Below are 16,782 nucleotides of genomic sequence, written 5' to 3'. Positions count from 1 at the left end.
GCGAACGACTTTGAAATGCGACTATTTTATTTTTGCCGCGGTGGCTGTCGGGGCGGTAATAGGCATTCTGGTTGTCCACCTACTGTAGGTAATACATTTTTATAGCCATGTGCATGTATGTGAAAGTATATGTATATATATATATATATATATATATATATATATATATATATATATATATATATATATATATATCATTGCTTTAACATAGTTCTAAAATTTCGAATTAGTTTGCTCACATCACAAAAATGGTCAGCTGTGATGCACAAAAACCAGCCACATACCTTTGCTAATTGCTAACTATGATTAGAAGCTTCTACTGCTAACAGAAATATATAAAAGGCCTACATAGAATTCCAGTCTTACCATTACAAAAAACAAAGTTGTCCATAAAAAGACAAATGAAATCAATGATGAACAATGGCAAGATCTAAAAGAGGTAAGGGAGCATTGAGGAAAGACTTGTGGGAAGCTGCTGGAGGAACAGAGGAGATAAAAAAATTCATAGCTGAAAATATAGTAAATGAAGACACTACTCAGAAATCCCCTATCTCTGGCACACACTATCCAAACAAATATTTGGAAAAGATACTCCAAAAAATAGGCAATGGCTTTTTATTATATGGACTTAGAGGACTTATTAGAACTACATTACAACAAAAATATATAAAAGAATATGAATGTCAGCCAACCATGCCATTAAAGATATACATATACATTACCAAACAGTTAACTGGAGCCATTGACTTCCATAGTATTTTTTTTTTCTGCTATGGAACTCAATAGCTCCAGTTAACTGTTTGGTTACTGACATTCTTCAAAATATCTTCCTTTGTGTTCAGCAGAAGAAAGAAATTTAAAGTGAACTATCCCTTTAACTTTAAAGCACAAGTGTCTTTAATGAGTGTAGGCCTACTCAATGTTATTTATCTTATATGAAAACTCCTTAAATTTGTTTGTTATAGAATATTCATGAGGTGTCATCTACAATTTACTCCAATCTAAAATATGTTTATTGAACAGAAAGTTCAATGTATTTGTAACAGCAAGAATATATTTTGTTATTATTGTTGTAAACTTCTTCCTTCTTCAGTGTAGAAAAACTCAGAAGCGAAAACCAGGAGACTTATTTAAGCAGGATTCTTTATTTGCTGTAGTCTGCTCCGTACCCAAGTCAAGTGAAGTCTAACTAAGGCAGTATACATTGAGTTCATATATACATTTCAAGGGGGAGGGATTACATTGTGATGTAAATGAGCTGAGACAACGAGAACAGGAAAAGGCATAGACTTCTCGTACTGAGATGAGACAAATGGTCTCAGTAATAAAATAACAGGTGTTCAAACTTGCTCAGCATGACTCTTCCCCCGGTAAACAACGAGAACAGGAAAAGCCTAGCCTTCTCGTACTGAGATGGGACAGTCAGGAATATCCCGCTGAGAACCCCTACCGTTTGCAGAGATTTCCTGGTCTCATCATTTCTAAACTTTCTCAATATAAAATACTATTGTATTGGCAATCTAAATTAAACATTTAAATAAATTTGTAATCCTACATTTCCCCCCTTGAGAGTTCTAAATAACTCTCACAAAATACTAATTTAGACACTTAAAAGTTAAATTCTTGTAACTTGTGATCATTACAGGCTCATGCTTCTGTGTTGCTGTTTCTGCAATTGCATGCTGACACAGAAACAAACATGCAAATTTAGGGTCCGTTAAGTTCTTAAGGGTAATAGTCTTTTCTGTTTGGGACTGTCATTTCTTTGTGAGGGGCGTGAGTCATTTGTTGAATGAAACACTTGATACTGTGGACGCATAGATAGTACGCTATTAGAAGAAATAACAGCAGAATTGCTATTTCCTTTATCCACAGCCAGGGTTTCCCAATCAAGTTTCCGAACCATGAAAAATGTACTTCAGTCATCTGGTGTAATTTTGCTGAAAGATCAAGAATGTCTTGTTGGATTTTGTTCAAGTTCTCTGTTGGATCCATTAAAACCTGGTGCAGCACTCAGGTCCGATGATGGTGCAGGCTCCTTCCGTAGCTAGAATGTAATATAAGGCCACTCTGTTCTGTAAGATCATTATCTTGTGCGAAGCGAGAGTGTCTGTGATGTTACTGGTACGACAATCTTGATCATGTTGATGGATGACTGAAGGTTTCGTATGTGAGTCTCTGCGTTGTGTATTTTTTTCTTTTTCTTTTCTTTATCCTTTTGTGATAGTTTGGCTCGGAAGAGGGTCAAGTTGTTTCTTGAGGTTTTCTTGTGGCTTCATACGCAGATGACGAGGTCAGTGCGTATGGGTCTCGGGAAGTCATCAGTGGTATCTGCACAGAGTAAGAAAGAAAACAAAAGACAGGAGAGCAGTATTTGTTCAAACACTAGGGTTGTAAACTTTTCCGAGTCTGCTAAGCAGTAGAGCAGTATTTGTTCAAACACTAGGGTTGTAAACTTTTTCTGGGTCTGCTATTGTCGTTCCATCTCTCCCTATTTCTTAATTCCTTTGACACCTAAAGAACAGTGAGGTAAGGATGGACTAGGATAGGGCCTATGAGGGAAGTCTTCACCCCAGGGTTAACCCCCGAAGCCTATTGCATTCGGTTCTTCCCGGGGCTCCTCACTGGTTCTGTGTCCTAACCTATCCCTGTTGGTGCAGGAACAACCTTACAGTGTGACACATGAGTCTAGGTTTTTCTTCCCTGACACAATACTGCAGCTGCTGTAATCAACATCACTTGATGTGGCCCATGTCACTTTGGTTCTAATGGAGGAAACGTCTTTGTACAGATCAATTATTGATTCAGGAGGCATAATTGTCTTCTGTGCTGCACTACCTGAACACACTTGTACAGTTGCATAGAAACAAGACTGTTTAGCTGCCATATCAGCAAGAGCATTACCTTTAGCTTCTGTAGTATTAGTTGTGAGATGTGCTTTCAGTTTGATCACTGCTAATTTCTTTGGAAGTTTCATGGAAAACATTAGATCTTTCACTAATTCAGCATGCTTAATGGGGGATCCAGCAGAAGTTAGAAACTGTCTGGTTTGCCAAATGACACCAAAATCATGAATTACCCCAAAAGCATATCTGGAATCTGTGTAGATATTAGCAACTGATCCTGAAGCTAGCGTGCATGCTCTTGTTAGGGCTACTAGTTCTGCAGCTTGAGCTGAAAAATGATCTGGAAGACGTCCTGAAGCTAACACTTCCGTGGTGGACGTTACTGCATAACCTGCTCGTCTGTTACCTTTTTCTTTTACTTCACTCATAGGTGTATATGTAAGCGTAACACAATCGTGAGTATTTTGTCCTTCATCCTCTAACAAAACTTCAGTCATAGCAGACATCATACATGAGGACGGATTCGTGACAGGTGCACGTTGTAAAACAATATTCGGCATTATTGTGGACACTGCATGAGGGCTTTTTTTACGTTTACAGTCTGACCTAACACTATTAATGATGAAAGGCCTGTGCTGTAAAATAACATTTAAGGCTGTGAGTCTACTTTAACCAGTGTCCCCCAAAGAAAAAAACTGAGATAGTCACTTTCCTTTTGTTCTATTAAACAAAAACAGAAGTTTTTTATCTCTGTTGCAAGTTAGTGGGGAAATAAAGCACTCACAGCCCAAATGGTTAACGCGTCAACCAGCTGCCCCAGTTTAATGACGAGGGGACGGGCTGCTTCAGAGTAGCAAGCAGACTGAGTAGGAGCTGAGTAACATTGTTAACTTGTTTAAAGTTCTTTTTGTTTTTCCTACATTCTTTTCCCCCATGTCCATGTTTACCACAATAATCACAACTACTGCCCTCTCTCTTAGGACATTTGCGTTTCTGTTGATTCTCTGTGTTGACCTTAAAGGATGCTGCTGCAATTTTTACTCTTGCCTTGACATCAGAGTCTCTTTCCCAAGTAGCTAACCTCTCCAAGTTGTTTTGTATGGTTCTAGTGGACCATGTTAAGTCTAAGAAAGGCAATGCTTTTCTATGTTCTGACAACAGACCATCAAACCATGTGCGAACTAGGGGACCATTATCTTCTAGCACCTTCTCTGAAGTGTCAGCTATACCACTGTATGCTGCTGCTGACTGGCAAAATCTTTGAGTGTACTCACTAACAGTTTCACCCTTCTTCTGTAAAGAACTAGTGATCTTCGACCAGTCAATTTTAGGTCCAACAATGTTCTTCAACGCTTTCAGAACTCCCTCTCTCAATTCATCTTTTCTGGCATGTTGTAGTTCAGAAGTAACAGCAGACTCAAAACTGTTGAATTCAGATTCAGTTAGAATTTGTGACATCAGCTGTGTGACTTCTGCCAACGACATGTCGTAAAGACGCATTTGACTGATCAATGCCCTTCTAAATTCAGAAACATCAGTGCGTACTGAAGGTAAGCTTTGGGATAGTCTTTCTATGTCTCTAGGTCCGAGTACTTTGGCAACAGTTTGGTTTTGGACAACAGAAGAGTTGGTAGGAACACTTTCAGTTCCCTCAATTCCCTGAGATCTTCTTGCAACACAAACCTTTACTGAATCTACAGGCTTATCAGTTACTGTTGGGATGTCTACATCTGTTTCAAAGAATGCTTTTAAGTCAGGATAAGTTTCATCTGACTGTTGGTCTTCTGAGTCACATTTGGTTGAGGCCTTGTTATGGCCCACCTTAGTGTGCATTTGTTTGTTCTGTTCTTTTAATTTAGCTATACACCTAGATTGTTCTTGTGCAATGGATAAGCTAAATTCCCTATGGCAACAGATTATGCCTTTCATGTTTTTCTTTCTGATACATGCACCTAACACCTTCTTGCATTCTTCAATAGACCAAATCTTATCTGGATGAATCTCATATTTCTGTGTTAGTTCTTGTCTACCTTTTTCAGTGACTATTAGATCCATCTGTTCTCCTAACAGTGTTTTAAATTCGCTATCTGACCACAAAGGATTAGCAAGACCACCTTTTTTAGTTGTGGAGATTAGTCTAGCACTTTTCTTAATCATTTTGTGGATTTCTTTGTTACCACACAAACAAACACTAAACTTCTCTGATTACAGAGGGTACGCTTGTTAACACAAATCAACTATTGTTAAACTTTCTTGTTACCAACACATCACATTTAACTTCCCTGCCAGAAACAGAGGATGAAACACAAAATATTAGCACGTTACGCTAATCTTCCCTGAAGGAAACGGAAAGGATCTTTCACCTTCCTAACTTTTTAGAGGATAAAACAAAATTACTAGCATGTATTGCTAACTCTTCCCTGCCTGAAACAGAGGATCAAACTTTCCTCTCTAAAAGAAAAACTTTTAAAAGGGTAACCAAAATAAATAGCCTGTAAGACTACCTCTTCTCTGCTTGCACAGAGGCTAACAATATTTTAACTTGAATGCTAAAATCTTCCCTGTCTGCACAGAGGATACCAACAACTTCCCTGACTATTCAGAGGATCAAACTCTCTTCTCTAAAAGAAATTTTTTAGAGGGTAACACCACAAGGTAACAAACAACAAAACAAATAATTAGCAAAACAATACTAATCTTCCCTGCCTGACACAGAGGATATCTTTTTAACATGTGATGTTAAAAACGTCCCTGCCTGAACAGAGGATATATTTTCATCTTTAAAAGACAACTTTTAAAGGATAACTTTAGGTAATCAAACACTACAGCTGTCTGATAACTCTTTCTCTGACGGCACAGAGGATAATTTTTACTGGTTTTTCAACGGTTCTTTGAATGGAGTGAAACTCACCAAATTATTGTTGTATGGAAAAAATTCCGTCTGGAAACTCAGTCAGAGATCTTTGTTGAGCTTGGTTCTGGAACTCAGTTAGCTTTGTTGAGATCTTTGTTGAGATTCAGTTCTGGAACACAGTCAGCTTTGTTGAGATCTTTTGTTGAGATTCAGTTCGCGAACTCAGGCAGCTTTGTTGAGATCTTTCTGGATTCAAAAGATTCAGTCTGGAACTGGAAAGTCAGATCTTTGTTTAGATCTTTGAGCTTTGAAGTTTCAAAAGTTCATTCTTTGTTGAGTTTCAGTTTCTCCATCCGGGTCACAGGGCACCATCTGTTGTGAACTTCTTCTTCTCAAGTGTAGAAAAGATAGAGTTGCAGACCAGGAGATTGTTGAGGTATAAGTTCTTTATTTCGTCGCTGTAGTCATCTCAATCAAGTCAAGTGAAGTCTAGTCAAAGGCAGTATACATTGAGTTCATATATACATTTCAAGGGGGAGGGATTACATTGTGATGTAAATGAGCTGAGACAACGAGAACAGGAAAAGGCATAGACTTCTCGTACTGAGATGAGACAAATGGTCTCAGTAATAAAATAACAGGTGTTCAAACTTGCTCAGCATGACTCTTCCCCCGGTAAACAACGAGAACAGGAAAAGCCTAGCCTTCTCGTACTGAGATGGGACAGTCAGGAATATCCCGCTGAGAACCCCTACCGTTTGCAGAGATTTCCTGGTCTCATCATTTCTAAACTTTCTCAATATAAAATACTATTGTATTGGCAATCTAAATTAAACATTTAAATAAATTTGTAATCCTACATTATTACATCCATAACTTAATATTTTTATTTTTATCCAGCCTAAATTGGGAAGTAGCACTTCAAGTGTCTCTAAAGTTCTCTGGGAATTGCATACAATTAAATATTGGCTAAACATTTTTAAGTTCTATAAAACTAAAGATAACATCAATCTTTAATCAATTCCTCAATAAAAATTCCCAAACCAATTGTCATTAAAAAAACATTTTTGTTTCTATCCTTGATTTATTTACTATTCCAAATTGTGCATTAATCCTTGAGGAGGAATAAATTATTTTTGTACAAACTAAAACCTATTTATGAGTGTACAAGTGTAATTGATATGTTATTAACATCAAAATTGCATTTTAGTAAAAACTCTGGTGCCTTTTGAAATATAGCATTTGGCTTTACAGTTATAAGACTGTAACTACTTATTTCACTGTATAACGATGATATTACAAAATCCCAAGACCAAGTTCACAATTGTTATTATAGTAAAAAAACAGGATGAACATTAAATCAAACTTTTGATTGTTTAACTTTTGTATGTTTTCTCCAATAAAGGGATGTCATGAGCTAAAGTGTGCCCTTAATTAATTTTTTTCTCTATGAAAAAAATCACAAAACATGTATTTCTTAATGTGAATGGTCATTACTTGTGAAATCAACCAATTAAATAATGGACTAATTTGACAGCTTTGTAAAATTCCTCTTTTAATATCAATTAAAAAAATTAAAAACTGTAAAAAACCTGAACAAATGTTCCAGGTCTCAGCGAATAAATTCTAGGTGGTGTGACACCATCAGGTCACATGACCAGGAAGTTATTTAGATTTGCATATTTCAAAAATTTATTAAAAATAGACGAAATGACGTTTTCCAAATCCAAGTCGTGTATGATGTGTTCAAAGGGTTAGCGAATAAATTCTAGGTGGTGTGACATCATCAGGTCACATGACCAGGAAGTTATATAGATTTGCGTATTTCAAAAATTTATTAAAAATAGACGAAATGACGTTTTCCAAATCCAAGTCATATATGATGTGTTCCAAGGGTTAGCGAATAAATTCCAGGTGGTGTGACATCACCTGTCTCTCTCTGGTAAAATGTAATTATTTAGTACAATGTAATAAACGTTGTTATTCATAGTGAATATCCCATTCACAGCTTAAAACTATCTAGGCCTATTTGACAAAAAATTGGTTTTCCACTTAATTCACATCTTTACATTTTATTAGTATGCTTTTGCGCGACTATATTAGTCTCTATCTCGACTATATGTGACCCTGGACAACAAAACCAGTCTTATGGGTCATTTTCTTTAAATTGAGATTTATACATCACATGAAAGCTGAATAAATAAGCTTTCCATTGATCTATGGTTTGTTAGGATATGACAATATTTGGCCGAGATACAACCTTTTGAAAATCTGGAATCTGATGGGGAAAAAATCTAAATATTGAGAAAATCAACTTTAAAGTTCTCCAAATGAAGTCCTTAGCTACGCATTACTAATGAAAGGAAATAAATGAAATTTACACCATTGTGAGTTTCCCACCACTAAATTCAAGTTTGTGTGTGTGTGTGTGTGTGTGTGTGTGTGTGTGTGTTTGTGTGTGTGTGTGTGTGTGTGTATGAATATGCGTACATGCCCGTATGTGTTTGTCTGTGTGTGTGTGTGTTGTTACAAAACTGTTCCACACATTGATCGAATTCGTCGTCTTTCAGGTTATCCTCCTTTGCCAAGCCAGTCTCTGGACATTCTGTATCATCTTCCCAATCATTTGCGAAAAAATAATTTACTATGTTCGTTAAATTATTGCTGTAATTAAAGTTTAAATTGAGCAAACGCGCTATCTCAGAATCCATGGCTTGCACCGTAACCATTGCGGATTGTGTACACTGTGCACGCGAAGAAGTCGCCAGCCAATGAGAGGCGCTGTAGCAGACCGTTGCTAAGAAGATTTTTATTTTTTTTACACGAGAAGGGTTTGTTTTAACGCTCTCTATTGGCTTACTGCTCTAATGACGTTGTGGAGAGTTATGAAACCGAAAGGGGGAAATCTAAGCTTGACATAGATACCAAACTTGAGTGGGTAATTCCCAAAGAGCCGGCAGCAGCGAGCGAAGTTTGTAGGCGTGTTTTCTGACTTTTTTTTCCGCGATTTTGCTGCATCCATTCACAAAAATATTTTTTATATATATTTACGGTAGGAAATTTACAAAATATCTTAATGGAACATGATCTTTACTGAATATACTAATGATTTTGGCATTGTCATGAGTGATCAAACGGAAGCAATTGCAGTTAACTCTTTATTTAAATGGTGAAATAGAAAGGCAGTCCAAAGTCCAGGCAAACAGTTTAGTAGCGCAGGGACTCCGATGGTCAGATGACAGTGCAGGGTGCAGTGGTGGTGGTGGTGAAAATCCAACAACGAACAGTAATCCAACATCCAACGAACAAGAACCGGAACAAGAGAAGCACACGACTGAACGAGACTGGGAACACACACACACCGGGAACCACAAACAACGATCTGACAAAGGAGATGAGAAGTTGATGAGAATATATACACATGAATGATAGACTGCAGCTGGTGATGGGTGATTGCTGACGAGCGCTGATGAGCGGCACGCCCCTCTAATCAGCACACACACATACAATAACAGAACCACGAGACAAGGAGCAGACATAGGATTTACCAACCGTGACAGTACCCCCTTCCCTAGGAACGCCTCCTGGCGTTCCCAGACGCCCTTACCTGCCGATTGTAATCATCGATAAGGGAGTGATCCAGGATGTCTCTAGCCGGTACCCAACCATCTCCTCCGGACCGTAACCTTCCCAGTCCACCAAGTACTGGAATCCGCGCCCCCTCCGGGGGGGGGGGGGGGGGGGAGTTGGGACCGGGACAGGCGGATTAATACGAGCAAAAAATACGGGCTTAATTTTGGAAACGTGAAAGACGGGAGGAATCCTCCTGTACACTGGAGGAAGATTAAGGCGGACTGTCACCGGACTAATGATTTTGGTGACAGAGAACGGGCCAATAAATTTAGGTGCAAGCTTATTTGAAATGGAGCGGAGAGGAATGTCCTTGGTAGAAAGCCACACTTTAGAACCGACGACGTATGCGGGAGGCCTCCGCCGGTGGCGATCGGCTTTGGCCTTGGTGCGTGCCCCCACTTGGAGTAGAGTCTCACGGGCTCTAGTCCAAGTGCGGTGACACCTCTGGACGAAGGCGTGGGCGGAGGGGACCGCGACTTCGGATTCCAGACTAGGAAAAATTGGTGGCTGGTAACCTACACTACACTCAAATGGTGATAGGCCCGTGGATGACACTGGCAACGTGTTATGGGCGTACTCCACCATAGACAATTGCTGACTCCAGGAGGAAGGATTCTTGGACACTAAACATCGCAACGTTCTCTCCAAATCTTGGTTGGCTCGCTCAGTTTGACCATTGCTCTGGGGATGGAACCCAGAGGACAGACTGACAGTCGCCCCCAGAAGTTTACAAAACTCTCGCCAAAATTTGGACACAAATTGGGGTCCTCTGTCAGAAACCACGTCTGTCGGGAGGCCATGAAGCCGAAAGACGTGGTCAACGACAACCAACGCTGTCTCCTTGGCTGAAGGTAATTTGGGCAAGGGAATGAAATGGGCTGCCTTCGAGAACCGGTCCACCACGGTCAAAACTACCGTGTGACCCTGGGAGGGTGGTGATAAAATCTAGCGCGATATGGGACCAGGGTCTCGAAGGCACCGGCAGCGGTTGGAGTAACCCATCTGGAGGTTGATTGGAAGTTTTACCCGTGGCACAAACTGAGCAAGCCAATACAAAACTGCGAACGTCACGAGCCATGAGAGGCCACCAGAATCGTTGCTTAACCAAAAACATAGTACGATTGACTCCTGGATGACAAGCCACATTGGAACAATGACCCCACTGAATGACGCTGGACCGTAAACTCTCCGGCACAAACAAATGGTTCGGTGGGCAACGAGTCGGAGGCGTTACCCCTTCTAAGGCCTTCTTGACCTTCGATTCGACCTCCCATGTGAGTGTAGAGATGAATAGATTCTCTGGTAAAATGTACTCGGGAGTAGACGGGCGATCGGAACGGTCAAAAATGCGCGATAAAGAATCGGGTTTGATGTTTTTGGAACCCGGGCGGTACGAGAGAGTAAAGTCAAAACGTCCGAAAAAAAGTGCCCACCGAGCCTGCCTGGAATTAAGTCTTTTAGCAGTACGAATGTATTCCAGATTCTTGTGGTCGGTCCAGACGATAAAAGGTACCCCTGACCCTTCTAACCAGTGGCGCCACTCCTCCAAAGCTAACTTGACCACCAACAACTCTCTGTTGCCAATGTCATAATTGCTTTCGGCAGGGGATAAACAATGCGAAAAAACGCGCAAGGGTGCATCTTGTCGTCTGAAGGAGAGCGCTGGGATAACACTGCACCTACCCCCACCTCTGACGCGTCGACCTCCACTATGAACTGACGTGATGGATCAGGGGTTATCAGGATGGGGGCTGAAACGAAGCAACCCTTCAGTTTGACAAACGCAGCTTCTGCTGCGTCTGACCACCTGAACGTCGTTCTGGGGGAGGTCAAGGCGGTCAGAGGCGCGGCTAGTCGGCTGAAATTGCGAATAAAACGCCGGTAAAAATTGGCGAACCCCAGAAACCTCAGTAGGGCCTTACGGGAATCTGGACTTGGCCAATTCACCACAGCCTTAACCTTGTCAGGATCCATGCGCATTCCCTCAACCGAGATGATGTGACCTAGAAAAGGAACAGACTGTGCATGAAAAACGCATTTCTCCGCCTTGACAAAAAGCCCATTCTCTAGCAACCTCTGAAGCACTTGTCGAACGTGTTGCACGTGTTCCTGGAGAGACGAAGAAAAAATCTATATATCATCCAGGTAGACATATATGAACTGATCGATCATGTCTCGCAACACGTCATTGACAAGTGCTTGGAAGACCGCTGGGGAGTTGGAAAGGCCGAACGGCATAACCAAATATTCAAAGTGCCCCCTAGGGGTGTTAAAAGCGGTCTTCCATTCATCCCCCTCCCTGATGCGGACCAAATGATAAGCATTCCTTAAGTCCAGTTTTGTGAAGATAGATGCTCCTTGCAACCTCTCGAAAGCTGAAGACATCAACGGCAAAGGATAAGTATTCTTTACCGTGATGTTGTTCAACCCCCGGTAATCAATACAAGGTCGCAACGATCCATCTTTCTTCCCCACAAAAAAGAACCCCGCCCCCGCTGGAGAAGAGGAAGGGCGGATGAATCCCGTTGCTAGGGAATCAGAAATGTATTTCTCCATGACCTCTCTCTCTGGGACAGAGAGTGAATATAACTTGCCCTTATAAGTCTATAGCACAGTCATAGGGACGATGCGGAGGAAGAGAATCAGCCCGAGACTTACTGAACACCTCCTTCAGATCCCGATACTCCGTGGGCACGTTTGATAAATCCACTGTCTCCTCCTGTAACACATGAACAGGATCAGACGGACAGGCAGTCACAAGACAAGACTTATGACAAAAACTGCTCCATGATGCCACCGATTTGATTTGCCAGTCTATTTTGGGGTTGTGACAGGTGAGCCATGGGTGACCAAGAACGATGGGTGCTAGTGGAGTGTCCAGAATGTAAAAGGAAATAGTCTCCGAATGATTGCCGGATGTGATGAGTGTGATGTCTTCAGTGATCAGTGAAATCGTGGGGAGTTTTTGTCCATTGAGGGCGTGAACGTCGATCGGGTGTGAAAGGGGTTTGAGGGGAATTTGAAATCTTAGTGCAAATGAATGGTCCATGAAATTACCCTCCGCCCCTGAGTCCAGTAGTGCCCGACAATCGTGGAGGTGAGTTGACCATCGGAGCCTTACCGGGAGGAAGGTAGATGTCGATGAGGTCTTCTCGGCAGAGATCCCACCCGACAGTAGCCTCATATTTACTGCCGGGCTGGGCCCTTTTAACGGACAATTGAAAGCGAAATGTCCCGCTCCACCACAGTACAGACAAAGGCCCAGGGATCTCCGCCTCTCCTTCTCCTCCCGGAAAAGCCGGGCTCGAGCCACCTGCATGGGCCCGTGATCGTGGATGGGGCTGACCGCGCCCTCGCCTCCTGGACGCTGCCCCTCGATCCCTCCAGGAAAACGATCAGGGTGAAAACGTTTGCTGACTCGAGACAGCCGTGCATCCACTCTCAGAGCCAGCGCGATGAGATCGTTAAGTCCGGTGGGCAGGTCCAGGGCGTAGATTTCCTTCTGGACGCGGTCAGCCAGCCCATGCAGGAACATGTCCCACTGCGCCTCCTCGTTCCATCGGCTCTCGGCTGCCAGGGTTCGGAATTCAATGGAAAAGTCAGATACGGACCTCTCTCCTTGGCGAAGTTCCGCCAATACCCTGGCAGCCTCTCTTCCTGACGCGGCCCGGTCAAAGACTCGCCGCATCTCTTCGGAGAGCCTCTGGAACGAGGAACAGCATTCGTCTTGGTTCTCCAACACCGCTGTTCCCCATAGCGCCGCTTTCCCAGTCAGAAGCGTCAGCACGAATGCCACCTTGGTCTGTTCCTCGTGAAACGTCCTGGGTTGCAGGGAGAAATGCATAGCACATCTGGTTAAGAATGCTCGACAGAATTTTGCTTCACCTGAGTATGGCTCGGGGACCGGAAGACGAGGCTCTGACTGGGATGGGTCCGCTGGTGGTGATGGGGGAATCAGCGGCGGGGGTGGCGCGGTGGGAACACGAAGATGTTGAAGCTTTTGGGTGAGCCCGGACACCTGCGCCACTAACGCCTGGACAGCGCGAGCAGTATCGTGGAGATTATTTTCTTGAGTGTCCATTCGTTGAATACTGCTACTCACAAAATCATCCAGTGAGCTTCCCGCTGGAGGAGGAGTTTCCAGAGGAGTTTCCCGCTGCTTCCATGCTTTGGTCTGATCGTTCTGTCATGAGTGATCAAACGGAAGCATTTGCAGTTAACTCTTTATTTAAATGGTGAAATAGAAAGGCAGTCCAAAGTCCAGGCAAACAGGTTAGTAGCGCAGGGACTCCGATGGTCAGATGACAGTGCAGGGTGCAGTGGTAGTGGTGGTGAAAATCCAACAACGAACAGTAATCCAACATCCAACGAACAAGAACCGGAACAAGAGAAGCACACGACTGAACGAGACTGGGAACACACACACACCGGGAACCACAAACAACGATCTGACAAAGGAGATGAGAAGTTGATGAGAATATATACACATGAATGATAGACTGCAGCTGGTGATGGGTGATTGCTGACGAGCGCTGATGAGCGGCACGCCCCTCTAAACAGCACACACACATACAATAACAGAACCACGAGACAAGGAGCAGACATAGGATTTACCAACCGTGACAGGCATAAAAGAAAAATCGATAATTTTGACCCATACAATGTATTGTTGGCTATTTCTAAAAATATACCCGTGCGACTTAAGACTGGTTTTGTGGTCCAGGGTCACATATTAGTAATCAAAATGTAGACTTACATTGATGAGAGTAAACAATGGCGACCACCTTCACCAAAATGCTGGTTCATCTGGTGGTGGATCTGGATCCCACTCCTTCCCGTGGATTTCATGTTCTGCAGTGAGGACCATGTCGATCTTCAGGGACATCTATTATTACGGCACATAGTTCCTCATCACTGTTATAGAGTTCTGCTGTGTTTTGCTGTTGTGTTTGAATATCTATTATTTGATTGTTGTCAGTGAATGTGAGCGCTAGCGGACCAAATGTCATGAAGTATTCCTCAATATCTTGGTTGTCCATGGTGCTCACATCATTTTTATTTTTTTTGTTCACAAAGTGTGTTAGAAGGGAATTTGTGATGGATGGAGATGTTTCTTGTTGTTTCTGTTCAATGGTTACAAATCCACTACATCTTGTTATGTAACTGGTACCTTTACGTAGTATTTACAGGTACTGCACAGGAAGTTGTCCTTTGAGGACAAGGTATGGCATTTTGGACATTGTTTTTTAATTGTGATTGCTGCACCTGTGATCTCTTGTGTGTAGTGTGGGCGGAGTAGTAGGTACTGATTTTTTTTGTGTATTGGTGTGATAGTGGATGTACGTGTAGTGGTCAGTGTGGCGTTTTCATTGAATCTCCTGGTAGACAAATTTGTGAAGCAGTGTGACTTGCCTACTTCCACAAGATCGATTTGTGAGTCCCATAAGGACAGTGAGATCGTTCCTGTCGCGTCTGCCAGGCAGCAGGTCTTCAGCTCACAGCCGTTGTCATTTACTGTGACTGTAGTGTTGGAAATGTCCATTGTGTGGACAGATGCTTCCAGTTTGGTGATCTGCAATGAAGAAAATATGTCATAATTAGTTAATAAAGGGAAAAAACATTTGGATAAGCAAATTAATTGGGAGGTTTATTTTATTTTAAATTTTATTTTAATATTCATATTTTTGAATATTAAAAATATAAAAAAAATAACTAGATAGGTTAGAAAGCTTGATGATTGATGTTACCAACAGTAAGTGATGTGCATGTATGGTACGGAAGCTGTTTTTGTTTTGTTGCAGATATTTGAAAAAAAAAGAAAGTGAGATTTAACATAATAAAATTAAATATATAAACAGAATAATAGGTGGTGGTAAGTGCAGTTCTCAATGTGTTATCAAAATAACTGGGTTTTATCAGCAGCTTTTGGAAAAAGCATATCACTGATTCTTGAGATAAGGCTCAAAACATGTTTTAGATGATGGGTGTGTTTTGAGCATTACGTGCAAAAATCAGAGTCTCATCTCCCATTCCCCTTAAATGCAAGTTGCGCTTGTGCCATGGCGGATTCTCTACAAACATGACAGAATTGGTTAGTGGAAAGATTGAACGTGTCTCCAAAGTGCAAACGGATTTACTCATGCGTGAGGATAGTGCGCAAGCAGACCATCTACTGTACGAGACAAGCAGGATTCCACCATATTTTTATGTTCACAATAATACTATTTTACATTGTCATCCTTTTATTTTTAATATTTGATTGGTTTGTGTGCTGCTGTGCATCCTTGTGTGTGTGTGTGTGTGTGTGTGTGTGTGTGTGTGTGTGTGTGTGTGTGTGTGTGTGTGTGTGTGTGTGTGTGTGTGTGTGTGTGTGTGTGTGTGTGTGTGTGTGTGTGTGCGTAATAGTAGGGTCGGGTATTCTTTGGTTTTTTTTCAATACTGGTGCCAAAACGAAAGTTTTAAAACGGTATTGGTACCTAAACAGTGTTTGAACCGATACTTGAAAAAAGAGCCTGAAAACAATGGGTAATGAGATAAAAAAAAACTGCTTTTTATTGAAAACAACAATATATTAAACTTTTAAAGTCTACTGAAATATATAAATAGAAGTAGCCTATATAAATAGGAGTAGCCTAAAAAAAAGAAAACAGAACAAATTCACAATAACACCTAAGCCACCTAACTCAACTACAATAATTAAACACTAAATCACAGTTACAGTACTAATAACAGCAAAGTAGTCTGTATTCTTGGTATGCTACAAACCAGCTTTACATTTCAGCAATTATTTTTTCTGACATGTCAGTCAGTGCTTGGCTGATATTTTTATTCTTAAATATATGTAAGTGAATGTGGTTTGTCATTTAAGAAATAATCAGGATCATTTATAATGATCATGATTCATGCTAGTTGATCTAAAGCACAATGTGCACTATGTTAGTCTGTATTGCAGTTCAGAAGAATAGAGTAGAAGAATTTAGTTATTTACACAAATGAAAGGATTGTTATTGAGCATGCGCGTCTGTCTTTGGCTCAGTGCCAGCCAACATGTGAACGCAGATTTGAATTTAACAGTTGATGATCAATCTGAACGTTTTAATCACACTGGTGTGAACGATTGTGTGCATTGAAGGGTTAACTAGCAATCACATGCGGTGATGATGCTTTTACGTTTGTTTCAAAGATCCAGAGAGAAATATTTCAACCACCAGCTAACGCATTAGTTTCACTGAAATGAGGCATTGAGATTTGTATTTTGATTTGGTCCGGGTACATATTGGTTTCTTAGGTAATTGGATACATATCAGTACCGGGTTTTGGTACCCAACCCTAGTAATAAGCAGATTGTACGTGCGTGTTGGACCTGCCTATACAGTATGCACACATTACTAATACGCTGTTTAAATAACAAAAACAAAAAAATTGCGCATTTGACTTTAGGTCAGGTTT

General features: G+C 41.3%; 1 pseudogene; it reads right to left on the bottom strand.

Annotated features, from left to right (window-relative positions):
* The window catches only part of LOC143713536 (uncharacterized), a 57,070-nt pseudogene that overhangs the window by 20,737 nt on the left and 19,551 nt on the right, over positions 1-16,782 (bottom strand).

The sequence above is a fragment of the Siphateles boraxobius genome, unplaced genomic scaffold (assembly GCF_051911475.1).
Source record: "Siphateles boraxobius isolate OS27281-9 unplaced genomic scaffold, OSU_SipBor_1 52, whole genome shotgun sequence".
In the NCBI taxonomy this organism is placed as follows: domain Eukaryota; kingdom Metazoa; phylum Chordata; class Actinopteri; order Cypriniformes; family Leuciscidae; genus Siphateles; species Siphateles boraxobius.
Note: the sequence above shows the minus strand (reverse complement) of the source record. Positions and strands in the feature narration are given on the sequence as shown.